The sequence below is a fragment of the Cimex lectularius genome, unplaced genomic scaffold (assembly GCF_000648675.2).
Source record: "Cimex lectularius strain Harlan isolate CLEC.00 unplaced genomic scaffold, Clec_2.1 scaffold197, whole genome shotgun sequence".
Taxonomy (NCBI): Eukaryota; Metazoa; Arthropoda; class Insecta; order Hemiptera; family Cimicidae; genus Cimex; species Cimex lectularius.
Genome location: NW_019392961.1, coordinates 748,534 through 766,865, shown reverse-complemented (window position 1 = coordinate 766,865; position 18,332 = coordinate 748,534). Strand labels below are relative to the sequence as shown.

The following is an 18,332-nucleotide window of genomic DNA, read 5'->3' as shown; positions in this document are numbered from 1 at the left end:
AAGCTTGAAGGAATCTATATACAATCGCAGAGGTAAGAAAATAGATCATATCATATACGTTTCATTTAAGAAATAGGAGTACCCTTATTCAATACAATGACCATTTATTAAAGCCCACAATGCACAAAAAGTATTTATAATTAAATAAATATAAGTACAATATAAAATATACTAGTTTAAACATTAATTATGTTTGATTCTTTTGTTAAAATTTTTGTTTATGATAGATAATCTTTGGTAGGAGATTAGAACAGACCCAGTAAAGGGTTAATTGTCAAGTCAAAAATACTTTATTTACAACATCTACTTTCTTACAAATATTTTTGTGATATGTAAGAAATAATAAAGGATTTTTTAAATGTCCGTAATTATCCGGGGATTATGCGAGTATTGCATTACTCATTTCTAATTTGTTGCATTTACATTGTTATAGACCTTTTTTTATTATTATTTTACGAGGGTTCGCAACAGCAGAGATCATGTTAACTCTCGGAGTACCGGTGTTTTTGAAAAAACGTTCATTTGTACATATGTTCAAAAGCAAGGCCCCCCCTTTTTATTATTATTAAATTCTGCCAAAATAGATATAAAATTTAATTTATGAAACTGACTCTACTCTACTTTAATTGGAAGAATTTGCTAAACTAGCCATTTTCTCATCTCCCACAATCTCGGGCAAACCGGTATGAATTGGGATACTGCCCTGGACACCCAGTGGACGGGGCTTTTTCATAGTAATTGTAATCGTGTTTATTCACAACTAAAAAACTAGCAGATTTGCTTGTTTTATTGAACAGTAATAGTTTCATCAATGGTTAACAAAAAAAACAGCTTTGACACTAATATGCATTCCCAAATATTATAACGTTCTTAACGCATCAATAATGTTAATAACAGTTAATTTTATTTCGACTATAGATCTAAATTAAAATGTATTTTATTATTTTAAGTATCATAGTATCAATTAAAAAAAGACTAAACACCAGGTGGTCCTTAATTACACTAGTGGAGTCAACAATAAGTGCGTTGTCTTGATATATATNGAGTGAGAGAGAGAGAGAGAAAGAGAGATGTATTTATTTAAGAAGAAGTTTTTTTGTTATTTTCTAATAAAACATGTCCATTATATTTCGTGGTCCGATTGACCAAATAACTTCTTTCAATTGATTAATCTTTATGTAAGGTATTGGTTGAAATGAAAAAGTTAGTGTCACGAGCCGGATTCGTATCCACGACCTTCGGTTCAATACGCCGCTGCTCTCGTGACACGATAGCTCAAGTGGTTAGAGCAGTAGTTTATTGAACCGAACGTAGTAGGTTCGAATCCCGCTCGTGACACTAACTTTTTCATTTCAACCAATACCTTACATAAAGATTAATTAATTAAAATTATAATCTTTATACCTAGTTATTATAGAAAATAAACAAATAAATATGTGGGTCTGTTTTAATAACTGGATAGAAAGATTAATAATTTACATTAATACTTGCTTAATTAATACTAAGATTAATACTTGTCTATATTTATAGGGTTACTAAACTTTATAGACTCTTTTGATATAACTCTACAATGATAAGCGTGCTTTGAGTCAATTAATGCTTCAATTTCAGAAGCATATACTATGGTTTTCAACTCTTTCAATTGAAGTTTTTATGTCTTCTTTTTTTTTAATATTACGCCATTGCTTTTGCCATAGCTTTTGTGATCCTATAGAAATAAGAATTTTATGCAAACAAGTTCACCAATTAAAGGAATGTTCTTATTGTCTTTTAAGGAATACAGACCTAGATAACAGATTTTTGCCAAGGAGCGATCAAGTAGGAACAATAGTTTTCGCCAAAATTTCAGAGCTTTTTTGAACACTTTAGTTCACAGATGGGAGTACCAGTTTCTAATACTTTAAGAATTTTATTTGTACTCTTTCCAGTTTGGTAATATGGCCGAGAGCGCAAATCTCTGACAATATAATATAGAACAGATAAGATGAGGTAATAGAGGAGAGTCATTTTATGTTTCCAACAATCGGATTGAGAGATACAGTATATTTAACACTCTGGGATTAGAAGCACTACCTTTGCAACAAAATAAGAATCGACTTGTAAAATTTCCCTGAGGAGGAGAACAACACTCTAAATCATTGAGTTGGTCACCTGGAGTGGGGCATTATTACATGTAAATTTTTTGATATTTGTCTTCTTTCCTGTTTTTTGAAATAAGAAATTGTCTTTTTCAGCGTATTTACCTCGAGGTCATTCATTTTACAATACTCCACAAGCAGTTTTAATATAAATTGAGATCATGTCAAGAGTACGCACCATTCGCTATGTCATCAACAAAAAATATCATTAACAAGTCCTTTTGTTGTCAATGTAAATTCCTTCACCTCCTCTACTGCTGAAATTTTTCATCATAATTCCAATGAACAAAGCGAAAAAGAAGTGGGTAGAGTTTTTCACCCTGCTTAACCCCCTTGGTCACAATTATTTCTTCAAGGAATCCACCTCTATGATGATTTTGACTGGCGAGTATACCGCTTTTAGCGTCCTAATTAAATTTGAGCTGATTCCGATATTTTGAAGTTGGCAATAAAGTTTATAATGGAAACCTGAATCGAATGCTTTGCGCAACGAAAATAATATAAACTTTTCTCTGGGGTAGTCTAAGTTGTATTAATTGCCGACGAAAGAATGAAGACTGCATCTTTACAATCTTTTCCCTTCCGAAACCACAACTCTTCCTTTGGTAAAACGCCGTGTGATTCAGCCAAACGACTTCATTCTTGACAGCAGAATATCAGTGAAGATTTTCACTGTATTACTCTTGATATATAGCTGTAAATATACAAACATATGAAAAAAACGCAAGACCTTTCACCAAAATTTATCGGTTTAACGTATAAGTGTGTTTGTAGCTTCGTCAACAATGTACATTGTGAGATTTCTTCATTGGGATAAAAATGAAATTTTCTACACGGTGATATAAACCTATAGTTTGTTCGTTTCCGATAGTTTTCGTTTGGCAATTCTCGCTGTTTTGGGTTTGTCAGACCTGTATCGGTTTCTCACCACACATTCCTCCCTACTCAGATCCAGCACTGAAAATGGGAAAAACATACCAGCATGCATAGGCGGACCAACATTATCAAAAATGGCCAAAGTAAAATAATATTCATCCCAAAATAGTAATATAAGCATCGAAAATATTAATACATATACATAATAATTAATAATACATAATACATAATTAATACATATACATTTTATTTCTACAATACCCCCAAAACTTATAACCACTTTACGTGCCATTCTGCCGCCAGTTAAAAACTGTTTAAATATTCCTTCAATCAATTAATTATTCTTTCTATGTAAGGTCTTGGTTGAGATAAAAAAAGGTCAGTGTCACGAGCGGGATTCGAACCCACGAATACGCCGCTGCTCTACCACTTGAGCTATTGTGACTTCGATCCTCTCAAGTGGTAGAGTAGCGGCGTATTTAGCTAAAGGTCGTAGGTTCGAATCCCGCTCGTGACACTGACCTTTTTATCTCAACGAAGACCTTACATAGAAAGAATAATTAATTGATTGAAAGAAGTAACTTGGTCAATTGACGACATTAAGTAGATGTTTAAATATTACTATTTTGATCATCGTATCATCATTTCATAAACTAAAACGCCGTGTATTGGCAGGTTGATAATAATAAACAGAAATGTAAATCAGGGTTTTTACGGAAGTCAAAGAACAACGACAAAACTGTTCCACCATCCCGCATATCATATTCCTTCAATTCGCAAGGTTTTGCGGCCGTGACAAAGGAATATAAATCTAGGATTCGCCCGCTAATATACATATCATTTGCATGGGGAACAAACCAGTGACAAAGAGACCGGCTCTGTAATAGGTTATATCAGTTTTAGAAATGCTGCTAAAACAAGGGACGAGGCACAAAGCCGTATGAACGACAATGGTGCTATCAATGTGCGTTATGAATACCGACCCCTTCAACCTACATCACGTCCTCTCCGCCCTCCGTTCCGACAATTCATCGACCCTCAAATTAATTTTTATCCGGGGTGCTTAAAACACCGATACGGGTTAGGGCCAGGGTAGGGAGACGGTTTTTTCCCCCCCTTGAGGTCTAATTCATTTTTAGCCATTAAGCCGGAATCTGCGGAGGAGAGGACCAAAAAGTGGAAAACGGAACCATTGATGTGCAGATTGGCTGGAGCGGAGGCGGGCCTTAATTTGGGGCATTACCATGACAAAAACGCTCTCGGGAGAGCGATGCATTGTCTTGGACCCTTCCCTACTCTCTTATTGGTCACTGCCATTAGCACTGAAAAATGACCTTATAGTATTTGTGTGTGCGCTTATGCGCCTATGTGTGCCTTGTGTGCGTGTGCGTCACCCTAGTTCACAACTTCGCCCTCCAACCCTCTCACGTATAATTTTTTAACAATCGCCCTCAATATTTATTTTCCATTTCGTTCACAAAAGCTGGAGGGTGAAATATTTATTTTTCACTGGATAGAGTTTACTCAGATCCGAGTTTAAACGAAAACGTGACAAAATTCAAACACTCGATCAAAAGTTCTATTAATCCTAACTTACCTTTCCTTGCCTGAATTAACCGTTTAAGCTTGCCTGAAAGATAGATTTAATATTTCGTTCAGAAAGAAACAAATCCTTAATAATATAAACAAACAAAAATTACTTCTGAAATAGAATACGTTTAGAATGAGTTAGTGAATTGTCGACAGTATTTCTTTCATAAATAATCGTCTCTTGCCCCTTTTTTCGTCAATTTAAAATTATTTTCTACAATTTCATATCCTTTATTATGACACTGATGATTCATGTCTATAGCCATAAGTATACAAATCTTTTCTGTTATAAACGAGACCCGACCAAACAGAACTCACACAGAAGAAGCACGCGTCTGACAGTCCAAACCAACGAGAATATATATTAAACTTTTACCTCAATTTTCTGTTTCAGCATAATGATGTTTTCGGAGTTAATGGTTGAATATTTTCTTTTATTTATTTCTTATTGGGTGTAAAACAAGCATTAAGATAAAAAGCTTATTTATACACAATTAAGACTAGGCTATGGTAAAAAACTTTCATCATTTTTTTGTATTTTTGACAAAACTAACTTCTCATTTTTATAGTATTAAACACCCAAATTTCAGAGTATCAAGGTGTTTAACTTTTAACTTTGTATAAAATTATCATGGACGTTTTCATCAAATTGTAAAATGTACATCCTCAGCACTAAACTAGCATGAAATTTCAAAAATGTTGTTTATACCTTTTTATCAACTATTTAAGATTACATAAAATATTGAGAGATTTCTATGTTTGGTCTGCAGAGTGATGAACCTTGTTAATTTGATTATTTGGATCGTTAGTGTCCGAGTGGATCGAGGTCACGATAGCTCAAGTGGTAGAGCAGCGGCGTATCTAGCCGAAGATCGTGGGTTCGAATCCCGCTCGTGCCATTGACTTTTTTATCTCAACTAAAAACCTTACTTAATTGTTTAAATTTTATAAATACATGTATTTGTAAAATTTAAACAATTTTTATAAATCCCAGGTCCAGAAGATGATCTCAATAAACTCGTTGGCACGAGAAAAAAAAATGTTTTTCTGAAACCTACGTCACTCCAGACCGCATCTCACGATCTCCAAATAATCATTGGCTACTGGTCACTAAATACCACACATTTCTTGTTAATTTGGTTGTTAAACCAACGTCCAACCACTGAAGATGGTGGAATTCAGAAACTCGTCTGACTGACCAACGCTGCGAGAATAGTTTCATGCAGACAATTAAAGTTGGTGGACAAAGAAGGAAATCTAGGAGGAAGACATCGCGTAGGTCATTCGGGATGTCGTATTTCTTACTTTACCGTCTGTTATTATGTACTCTACCGTGATAAATTCTTTACACAACTGGCACCTACGTGGTCCCACCCACATTAGAATGTGTCCGTGTTATGGTATGACCTTGCCTACCCCAGAGAACTACACCTCCATTCACGCACATAAATACATTTGCTCCAATAAATAAGGTGTAAAGTTCTAATACAATTTAAAGTATTGATGACCCTTAGATATTGGATCAGCGATTTGTGCCTGCTGTCCTGTCCTAAGGCAACGCATAGATCATTCTTCTTCGTCTTGCGCAACCTGGTAAGTATGCCCTTTTCCGTTCTAGACCCAGCTTCCACAGGCCAGGGACCGATGTCGTTTTTACATTTTATTATATGTTTCTTTCATTCCAGCGGATTCTTCGTTCATTTTTTATAATATTAGCAATCGCTCTTTGCAAATTAGCTGGTCGTACAGAGTGAGTAGAGTCGTTTGGTCTCACGGTGGTTAACTTCGCTGTCATTATTAGTTTGTTCGTTCCCGGTTATACAAAGGTGCCCAAGAATTCAATAAAGTTTTGTTTGTATAAATATATGTATGTGATAATGTTGCTATGTAAAATAAGTGTTTGTTAAATTATTCGATAATGCTGTTGTTTTAAAGGTTTTGGTTACTTGGTGGTTAAGTGGTTAAGAATTGCTGGTCGCCAATACATCTTCACGGTTTCATTTGTTAGAGAAAAGCAGTCAGAGGAGTGAAATAAAAAATTATAAAATGTTTTAAAATTCCTCAACAGGATTAAACGAACGTTTTTGATAGTTCAATCGAAATTGGCCACAGATCTAGTTTTAACCTTCACATCGTACAAGTGTTTTTGTTTAATTAATTAATTTTGTGTGATTTTACTTAGTGCCAAATTAAAACAACACACATATCCCCAGTTCCCCAGTTTACGTATTTATACAAAATATGCTTTGGAATTAAGCTAATTTACATATCGTATCGATGTATCATGTGATTTATTAGTGTTTAAGTGGTACACAATGACTGAAAATGAAACTGAATTAAAATAAAAAAACAAATTTAGGACTATATTGTGTGGTTTTGATGATGAATCAAGCGAGGATAGGCAGACCAGTATGATCAGAAATGTAAAACCATTAGTCTTAAATTGTGGTCACAGACAGCGATACAACGCATTCGTTTTAAATTTATTCAAACATGTTTTGAAAAAAATGTTAATGATAAAAAATGAAATAAAACTCAAAGTTGGTGGTTTAAATTATGTGTGAAAAAATATAAAACGAAATATTAAATTTTGATTATATAGTTAATATTTTTGGAAATGTTACACATATCGCACGCCAACAAGAAAAATGACACAAGTCAAAAAAATCTAACAACCGGATTATTTACTTTTCTTAAGTATTAGGGTGTGTGATTCTACAGGAAAAATGACAAATGTAGGTGGACTCTTAGCTGCTAGGAAGCACCATGTGGCATTTTTCAATTGGCGGAAAAGCACTGTCTCCATTTACAAAAAGTGGCATATCTTAGTTCTGTGGCAAGCTTTAAAGAAACGATGTGGGTAATTATCAGGAAAAGTGGTACAGTTTTATAATGGCCGACTAAAAAATAAACTTTTACTGCGTGTTAAAGGATCAATAATCACAACTTGTAAAAATGACTTTCATATCGCTTGGACAAACTGATTCTAAATGAAGTCTGTCAGTGTTCAAATTCCACTCCTTTGGCAACTACTTTTGGACAAAATGCTATTGATATTGGATCTTCTTGTTGTACTTTGATAACGGGTAATGAGAAGAAACGTTTGACTTTAAACGATAGTTCTAACAAATCTGATAACCATGAAACTTGCAGGTCAGAAATATTACAGAAAATCAAAATATTGTAAAAACTAATAAATAACCACAATTATATTTTAAGCGAAAAAAAGAAAATTGCGTGTCCTTGATTGAGCCTAACAGCATTCCTAGTTCTTATGCATCGTTTTTCTCTTCGTTGTAAGAGCAAAGTACTACTAATTTTAGAATCATTTTAGTTTTCAATGTTAGAAGTATCGATCACTTTTTTACTCACGAGCACTCTGCAACAAGGTTTAGACTTGAATAAAAAACCATATTCAGTTGTTACTACCAAGTTTCGGCCTACTTTAAGGTCATCATCAGGTCTATATTAATTTCACATTAAGAAAAATATATTTGTATAATTGTTTTAACAATTAGTTTAACAATTGTTTTTCATTCAAGAACTTAATTTGCTTTTTTCTTCAATACTATAATTTCTTGATACAGAGTGGCCGTGAATTATTTTAGTTTCATTTATTTTATTTTAATTTTTTCTTCATTCTTAATTATAAAATTGTTTTTTCATATTTTTTAACAATGTTTTCTTTTTAACTTTTATATTATTTTATAGTTTCAACGATTTTTTCAAAACGCGACCATCGGCCGTGTTCGAATCCCGCTCGTCACACTGACTTTTTCATCTCAACCTTATATAGAAAGAATAATTCATTAAAATAATTAATATGGCCAATTAGACCACTAAAAATAAATGGCTTTTTTGAAAGTTTTAATTACACTATGTTTAATAATCGATAAAGCCTTTATTTCAATAATTAATGTAATTCTTATTATGTGGTGTTAAGTGACCGTTAGCCAATGATTATTTGGCGATCGTGAGATGCGGTCTGGTGTGACGTAAGTTTTAGAAAAACATTTGCTTTATCGTGCCAACGTTTCGATCTTTATTGAGATCATCTTCAGAGCTCAAAGTGTTTGTTTTCTGTGTAGAAGTGTCATTTTTGTGTGTCGTGTTGAGAGTGCCTACTGGCACCAGCCCGCATCTCACTATCTCCAAATAATTCTTATTATATATATTTTTTTATTATTTGACATCCACACACGTGATTCGTTTTTTTGTTTGTTTTACACCTCAGAAGACCAAGGACCGGAAGGGAATGCTCTTTTTTAGTTTTTCCTTCTTCCTTCCTTGCGCCATTGCCTCTAAATCTAATCATGGTGGTGGTAGGCAATAATTTCAAAACGTGATATTTATGCTTGTATGTTTGTATGTTGTCTGTTACTATCACAAAGAAATTAATAATCTTACGTCATTCATTGGCCACCATTATTGTTAGAGCAAACAAACTAACTTCAATTACCGAGAGCCAATGTATGCAAGTTTTGTGTTTTCGCTTGATTCTTGGACAAACGAAAAACGATATTGATGAATCATGACAGTTTTTACTGCCAACAACAGTAACTGCGTGTATTTAACACATAAGTAAAAAAAGTAAACTTCCATCTGCCTCCCCCGAAAAATTTCCTTTTTTTTAGTTGTGCCTCTTTTCTTGTGGGTATGCGATATATGAGAGATAAATATATGAAAATCTCTCGGGGGAGGTATTTTTTTCTTAATAAATTACGTCTGAGTAAGAAAGCGTGAGACCTCCAGCGCAAAAAGCCGCTAGAAAAATGAAGTGATTTGAATTCATAGTGGGTTTAGACGTGATTTGAGACCGACGTGAATTCCGTGAGAGTGCTTCATATGTCTGCCTTAGGCGATCCAGTGAAGAAGGGGGCGGAAGAGAAGATTGGAAGACTTGAGAGACTGTTGCTCTCCACTCGCAAAAGGCAGGCCGGCATCGGGGCCACCGCGCCGTCAACCCCCTCGTTCATAAATCCCGGCCCTCTCATCTCCGGAATTGTTCCCCGTTTTAAAACTGCTTTCCCGCAAGAGTTATGCGCCGGATAAATCTAACTGACGGCTTCCTCCACGGGTTCAAATGATTAAGTTGTTTTTTGCATTAAAAGAAACGGGTTTTTTCTCTCCTCCTCATGGCTGCTAACTGTTGAATAGCTTGGGATTTGTGCATTCAATCCACTTACTCACAAAACACCTAATGATGCATACCAACATGACATCGATAAAGAAAAACACAACTTCATATAAAAAGATGAATATGTACTTACATCAAGTAATGTCGTTTTCGATCATTTTAATGTGTTAAACTCATTTCGGCTTTAGGCCATTTGTTTTCAACGTTGTTGTCGATGTACAGTAACTACACAGTTGTGAGATAATTATATAAGTTTTATACTAAACAAGCCATTACAAGTACTAAGAGTAGAAACTGTGAGAAGATATAGATGATTAATCAGGGTCTATTTTATACTGCGCTCTTTAAGAGCTATTGTATACTCCTTTCTGTGCTTATGGCAAACCGGTGAGTCCTAATTTATCAAGGAATTTGATTAGTAGGCCCGCTTTCAGTGGTTGAATTTCTTCTACGGTTTCATCCCAAAACACTTCCTCCTGCGGGCAAGTATAGTGCCTCAGTGTGTTACGGTGTTGCAGAATCTACATGTGCCAAACTTCTTTAAATGTTCGTTTATGTCCAGCAGTATCTTGTTAAGAATCTTGTTAGGCTTCGCAGTTTTTCCTGCTTCCCTTGATACATTCTATTACATCTTTCCTTACAAAAGTTGTTAGGAGGTTCTTGGATTGTTTATTTCCAATGAGTGACTTGCAATGTTCCCTACTTTTTGTTATCCTTCTGTCTGAGTTACTCATTGATAATGTAGGTTCCTATGTCTGGGCAATCCCAGGGTTGAGGGATGTGGATGATCACAGCCCATGAACATCCCTAACCTGTGAGATAAAAAATAAAAAGAGAAGCAAGACTTGCTTACATACAACACTACACTGTGGAATTATTAATTAACCTTTGTGGAACTAGGCCTTCCTTGGGACTTCAACTCATCCACCTTAATATATATAATAAATATAAAAAATGAATTGAAATTTTTTTTTAAATTTAAAAATCCAGTCCACTGGCGAAAATAATATAAAAATATTGTTCGCCAAAAAAATGTACCTATGTCACAGAAGGGTTCGTGTCCTATCAGCGGTATAGTAGCCTCTTTTCTTGCCGGGTTTCTTCTCGTTGTTTTCTACTCCCACATGTCTTGGGACCCACAGAGGCTGACTTTGTTCTGCATGCCTAATATATTTAGTATGGTTTTACAGTCCAGCATCATGTTTGAGCTAATGATATTTGAGCTTAGTGCTTTGATGGCTGCTTGGCTTTTGTACCCTTTATTCAAGTTGAATGGAGTACATCTCTCGATTGCGTAGACCTCAGCTTGGAAGATGCTAGTGTATTTTTCCCATGGGTTCCGAGCATTTGGCTCCAGGACCGAATATCCTGACCCGGTACCTTCTTGTGGTCTAGATCCGTCTGTGTACCAATAGACAGTGCCTTAAATGAGATGCTTTTCTCTCTTTCCCATTCTTTTTTGGTACTTAGATTTGTTGGGATTTGAGTAAATTCAAACCTACTGTTCTCGTCGTCTCTTGGAGCCATGAATATTATATTGTCTTTCATAATGATTTTGCTATCTCTCCATTTTAGTTTTATTCCTGTTGGAGGTTTCTCTTTAATAATAGTTTTACTAATACAAATTATCATGTGGTGTAGGGGGATTAATCCCAGTATCTTTTCCAAACCATCTGTGGGACATGTTCTCATCGCTCCCGTTATATAGATGCATGCAAGTCTGTATTTTTGTGAGTTCTCTTCTTGTGTTATTTATTCTACTTTATCGGCCCTGGCTGTAGCTCCATACGTAAGAATAGGTCTTACCATCATGGTGTAAACTGTGAGTAAGAACTATGTTTTAAAAATACTAAACGATATACACATCCCGCCTTTATCATTTTTACCTTAGTACGTTTAATTGTATATTCTCTGCGATCGACCATCTTTTACCTTTTGAAATTTATCGTCGAAAGCTAGGCGTTGGTACAATAGAACTACTCGTTTTTACAACCCTAATCTACGAGACTATTACATAGTACGTTTGTTTGGTACACTGATTGTCCTACGTTCAACTTTTTAGAGTTCAACTCTTTCCTCACTTTTCACTAACGTGAACAAGCACTATTAGATTTCTTCCATTCCCCTCTGTCGTAAGTCTCTTCCAAGTGGCTCCTCAACAGCAATTCTTTTTAAAATTTTGGGGTACCAGGCCAAAATCTTCTTCGTACTCCTACCATCTTCGCACGTACAATATGTCAAGCCGACTTCTACTGGTTATCATATTTGCGCTTCAAATTCAGTTTGTTTCTTTATACACCTGTTAGTTTTTCTATTTTCAATTTATCTAGGCTCCTCTCCATCATTCTCAAATTCTTAAATTATCGATAAAATTGTTTCTTAAAGTCCTGGTAGCGCAGATGTCGGTTACTGGTTTTATTGTGCAGTTCCATAGTTTGATTTTCAATTCGATGCTAGTGTGATTTAAAACATTTTCCGTACTTCTACCAGATTCTCCACCTTAACCCCATTTCTTTGACTTTCATGTGCTGTAAATATACAAATTCTTAACTTCCTCAACTGTGTCTTCGTCTATTTTTAATTCTAGGTCAGTATTGCAGTTTATCCTCAAAATCTTGGTTTTCTTGGAATTCATTTGTAACCCGATTTTCTATTTATTGTTCACGCAATTAGTTCCTTATTTCTTTCTGTTTTACTAATTAAAACCACATCATCAGGAAATTTCATAGTTTGCATTTGTTCTTGATTTACATTTACGTCAATAACTGATGCCATTTCTTAAAGATTTTTTCCAAAATAACTCTGAATATTTTCGCAGAAGATATCGCCTAGACATAGACTTCTTGTAATATTGATGTTTTTCATCTTTTTACCTACATTCATCTGCATTTCAGCCTTTCTATAAATAAATTATATTATTTTAATATGGCTACTCCTTTGTTTCTTAGAGTTGTAAAATGGTCTCCGTAAATACGTTATTAAAAGATTTTTTGAAATGTATAAAAAGTAGAAAAGGAGTGCTCTGATATTCCTGTGTTTTTCGTATAAGAAAACGGATGACAAAATAGCAAATAACATTCTCCTTTTTAGGTTTTTTTTAACCTAACTTATTGTTAGTCCAAGGAAGAATCAAAATCAATTTTTCAACCACATTGCTATGATAGACATAAATATTTTATAAATTTCTTAATTTATCTATCTTCTTAGGTTTATCTATCTATAGTTTCTAAGGTTCAGTGTACTGGCCTTGTACTAGTCTTTACTGTCTAGCTTTAATTTTTCCTTCACACCAACATATAAACCACCAGTCTCACAGCACTTCTTTTTTGGTATTTTTAATTTCACAAAATAAAATTGTTGGTAGATTCTTCTGTATTTCTAAATATACTTGTCTAATGTACTTTTCTTTTTGAACTCTGTCTTCTGGTGACTTTTAAATTTCTATAAAAATCACTGATGATATAGAGGGCGAAAACATCATAAGAACGTCATTCTTTTAAATACGACTGAATTTAGGCGATGATATACATCAGACAAACAAGGCCTCAATTCACAAAGCAACAAGGCATCTGCAAATCTTTTGAACTGACGACTATTCAACATCTGGAGGTCCGTCGATAATAAGCCAAACTCATAGTACTATTATATTTATATCAAGTTATTTTTTTAAAAAATCACAGCAGGGGATCCAGAAATCCACTACTGCGCTCAAAATGAATTGCAATGTCCGCGCTCTCTCGCTGATTGTTTGAGGCGTTATAAGGGGCACATCTTTTTATCTTTACCTACATGACGACAACCACGTGAAGTTTGGACCAAAAAATATATGTCATGCCGTTTAGTTCACATAATATGACTTATTTTGAGATGGGTGAAAACAATCTATCTGAATCTTGTTCACTGACCTACTAATGGAGGCTACTTTGCTAACCGTGCGTTTTCGTATTTAACTTTAAAGAGTTGGTGCTGTGGTCAGTAGACCGCAAGCAATAGGGAATTCTATGTCGGCAGTTGTATCAGCATCCTGTATGAAGGTTTTGACTATTTTACTTAATATAAGAATCGATAAAAAATTAAACAGTTTGTTGCTTAAGTTATATTAGGTAGTTAAGTTATATCTGAACACCTAAGAGATATTTTTAAGTGATTGCCTTGAAAAATAGGCGCGATGTTTCATCACATGCGTCAACAATACAATTTCTGTACATTACGCCATTTTACTAATCCGAAATATTGTCCAAACGCACTCTTACGATTAGTATTTTCTCTCTGTTGCAACTTTAATTTGGCATGAGCAAAAATTATAATTAACTTTAGAGCTCATACCGAATTAAAGTAAAATGACTTTTGACATTCTTGAGTTTAAGAGAGATTTCTGTTTAATTCGCTTGCGCGGTGCACAATTTTAGATTAATTTCAGCATGAATAATACCAAGTATGACGTATTTTTTAGGTCGTACAATTAATATATGTTGGCCTCGTTGCTTTTAACGACTGGGGATTAGACAATGGGAAAAAAGGAACAATCGTTATTGTTTCAGCCGAATAAATCGAAAGATCTAGTTGTTATCCAAATTTTCTGTTTAAACCGATCTAATAATCAATAAAACAGTTAAAACAAATAAAAAATCTCAAAGGGTTTGGAACAATGCGGCCATTGTCTTCAGTTTAAATTGTTGCAAACCTTGAATTAATAATGAAGGAATGAGCTATTGTGCGCTTTCTGTTAGGTGTATCAGGCAGCCAAAAATAAAATTATGAATTTTGTATCTTTGTCCATATATTTAACAATGCTATTATGATACGAAAATTTACATCTGAAGTGTTTTGGTAATAAAGTAATAATGAATTAACTTTTGATGTGAAAAAATAAGGTTCAAAGCTGTATCATTGTTTCTATAAAATGTTTCATAAGAGGATACCGTTTAAAAATCAACTACTGACATATATCGGATTTGCAACCCTTTTATTTTAATAGCACTTTTACTCTACAACAAAAATTACTGGTTTTGTCAAAAAATACAATTCCTTTTTGTGTGTATAGTGGTGTACGAGAAGAAATAGTCACATTAATCCTGCTCATCTAGGTCTACCTTATTCTAAACTCAATGGGAATTAGCGATCAGACCAAGAATAGGAGAATCGGCCAAACTTTTTTTATCTCGCTGATCTCAATAGCAAATGAAATAACCTGTGGCCGGGGTAAAAACATATTCTATATAAAATATGTCGTACATGGTTATATACAAATTTACCAAAAGCAATATTTACATTAAACAAACAAATAAAACAAAAAGGCATTTTGACGGCAAAAAAGGCTTTGACTGAAAGCAACATCAGTGTTTAACGTAAGATAAACCTGTTGTAATAAATTATAATATTCATGATATTCATATGTTAAAATCCAGAGGGGTTACGAATTGTTAAGTATAACACAAGACAAGGAGAGAAAAAATGACCCCTGGCTAATCCAACCCCAAAATTTATATTTTTTATTGTTATAAAATTTGTATTTAAGGGTTTTGCTGTGGGTTGCTTAAAACGAATCCCAAAGAATAAAAATTGTTTGGACCTACTTCACCGAAAGCCTCTTTTGGTTTCTGTGACAGTTTATATATCTAATTTCATTAGATCTAACCTACGTCAAAAAAATATATCTACATAATATGCTTGAAACACAAACACAACCAAGGCAGGAAGTCATACTTACAAATCTATTTAAATTACTTAACTTTTTCTAGGTTTCTACGGTCCATTGGCAAAAACGCTCGCTTATCTAATATTTTTCGACAATATTACAATATTGTCAAAATAAAGCACATTAAAATCTGTGATCCCACGTCCTTAGCCTCCCGTTGTTAGCAACCTCAATCCCGCAAGCTTAATTATACACAAATATACAAAAAGAAGTGGGGAGAATTACAAATAGAAACCTATACTGAAGATGGCTGAAACAAACAAATTCAGCGAAAACACATTCCAATTGAATTCATTCGAAATAATAATGATATTCAGATTCCAAATATTAGGATCGAGGAGGTAAATTGATAATATTCGGGTTTGCTGACTTAAAAGAAAGATATTAAAAATATAGAAAGTTAGCTGTCTAAATCAGACTGCGGTTGTCATACGAGGAGGTTCGAAGTCAAATTGATCAGTAGATCAAGATTGGCGAATGGAGCTACTTTTAGAATGACAACGGATTTGCACGATCATGGTAGAAATCGAGCATATTTTCATAGAATCAATGTGCTGTATAGTCCAACTGCCATGCGGTGAAGAGCCAACACGTGGCATGACATTATCTATGTGACTAAGGGAGAGCCATATTGATGCAAAAGGCGAAGATTAAAGAAATGTCTTTAACAGTTCGATTCATTTCAATTTCATTTGAATTTATATTAATTACGTTACCTCGATGTACAGCAAGGAAAATTTTAATAAAGCTTTCACGTTCATCTTAATCTTGAAAATTTATATGCTGGAATCACAGATTAAAACCTTTTTTTTCTTTATGTATGTAACATATATTATAATTTATGCATTATATGACTTTATAGCTTGAGAAGAAAGCTTTGCAAGTGTCATACTTAAATTGTTTTGTGTGTTTGTGCATCTGCGTGTTCTTTCTTATCAGTCTGTTTGAAGTTCTGTTTGTGTGTGTGTGTGTGTGTGTGTGTGTGTGTGTGTGTGTGTGTGTGTGTGTGTGTGTGTGTGTGTGTGTGTAAATAACTTTTAATGGAATTATTAAAACTTCCGTATGCACAAAATAAACAAGCAATGTTGCGAGAATGTTTTAAATTGCTATTAAGACTTTTATTAACGCTATAAATGATATTCATTTTGTTTTCATTAGGAAATATAATCTAAAGGTTGTCATATTCTGTCGTAATTTGTGTTCTCAGCTTTTAAACGTAAAATATCCGCAAATAAATACTTTACTGTAATTAGTAAATATAATTTAGGAAGATTTAAAATATTGTTCACCATAAACATTTAATGATTTGATCACCAATTAATTATATAGATAGGCAAGATATAGACAATTAAAGATAGGCATATCAATATATAAAAGGGCTAGTTTGAATAATTGAAATTCCGTCAATGTCGCGCTTCAGTTTAGACGGTTTTTGAAGACGATACATGCGGAAAGAAAGAAAATAAACAAACTAGAAATTTTACATTTACAATGGTTATAGGTATACGCAGATACTACAACAACAAACAGAAACAACCTGTTGAAGCTAGATAAATTACACTTAAATATTGTTAAGGAACGTTTTCGGATAAACGCAGTTTATGATATTACTATCTAAGCATAAAGCAATTCATACAATTTCTATATTCAAATACTCTTAAAAATTACAAAATTGTATATATCAGTACATAGTAAAAATTCTTGCAATACATGTTATTATTATCATTTGTGGTAACAAATCAGTTAATCGTCTGAACAAAGAATCTGTTATCTTTTATTGGTTGTATTAACAATTCGCATTTGCAATAACATTAAAAACAACATTTGTTATTGTTGTTAAACTACAAAGCTTCCATATTCTTCATGGAAAAAGGTTATTAATTACTAATAAAATTTAGTAACTTTAAAATGAAGAACGTGTTTTTCCGTCATGTTGTCAATGTTAGAATTTCGTTTTGTTAGCCACAAATGTTTTGTTAAACAAGACGTCAAAAAGGTTGGAGGTGGTTAAACAAACAAGGAACGTAAACAAACTACCAGCATAAAACGTTGTTTTGTTTAAAAATGCAATGACAATAATAAAGGAGTTATTTAAATTTGTATAATAAAAAGCAAAGAGATATTGGCAAACATGAAAAAAATCTATAAAGAAAATTAATATCGTCATTAATTAAAGATGTGTTTAAAATTTTTGCACATATATTAATTGATTTTCTTTTACTTTTTTTGTAATAGTGTTTTTCGATTATCAACAAACTTGTAATTTTGTTTAAGATCCACATATTGTTAAGGGTATTTAAAGTTTCTACTAATTTGCAAAATTGTTGTTACCCTTTATCGTCATTTCATTCATAAGAAAAGATGATATTTTAGCAAAGAGAAAAATAAATATTCAGATAAATTTTACCTCTTATTGGAGAGATCAATCATGAAATAATAATCCCAATGGAAATATTAAAATAATGCACTTATCATAATCACAACACAGAATCACAAAGGTTTTCTCGGCACGTGAGGACGTGACTGGTCGACGGTTTATGAAGATTGCGAGGGGCGGCAAAGAGTTGTTGTACGGCGGAGGATCGGCTGAAGACTGGCGAGTGGCGGATGTCTCATCCCCCTCCAGGGCGGATCGCCCACCCCCGGCGGCCTCCCACCGCCTGATGGCCCTCGGACGGCGACAATAAACACCTTAAGGACTTTTAGGGACGGAGGGACTTGCGAGGTAAGCCGTCGGTCTTTCGTAAGCAAGTCTTAAATCAACTGTTGACATCGGTTTCATCATTGCACAAAACGAGTCATAATTGTGCACTCAGGTCTTTCGAACCAATTGATCGGTTCGATCAACTTAAATGCTATTTTGAAGATAAGTGTTTTTTAGATATTAATGTGT

At 33.9% G+C, this 18,332-nt stretch overlaps 1 long non-coding RNA gene across 2 annotated transcripts in view; it reads right to left on the bottom strand.

The window, feature by feature from the left end:
* The window catches only part of LOC106665866, a 377,468-nt gene extending 359,449 nt beyond the window's left edge, over positions 1-18,019 (bottom strand). For both annotated transcript variants that reach the window (XR_002910776.1, XR_002910775.1), the window contains exon 1: positions 17,847-18,019. This is a non-coding gene — a long non-coding RNA (uncharacterized LOC106665866). The remainder of the gene's footprint in view (positions 1-17,846) is intronic.
* Positions 18,020-18,332: the final 313 nt, after the last annotated feature.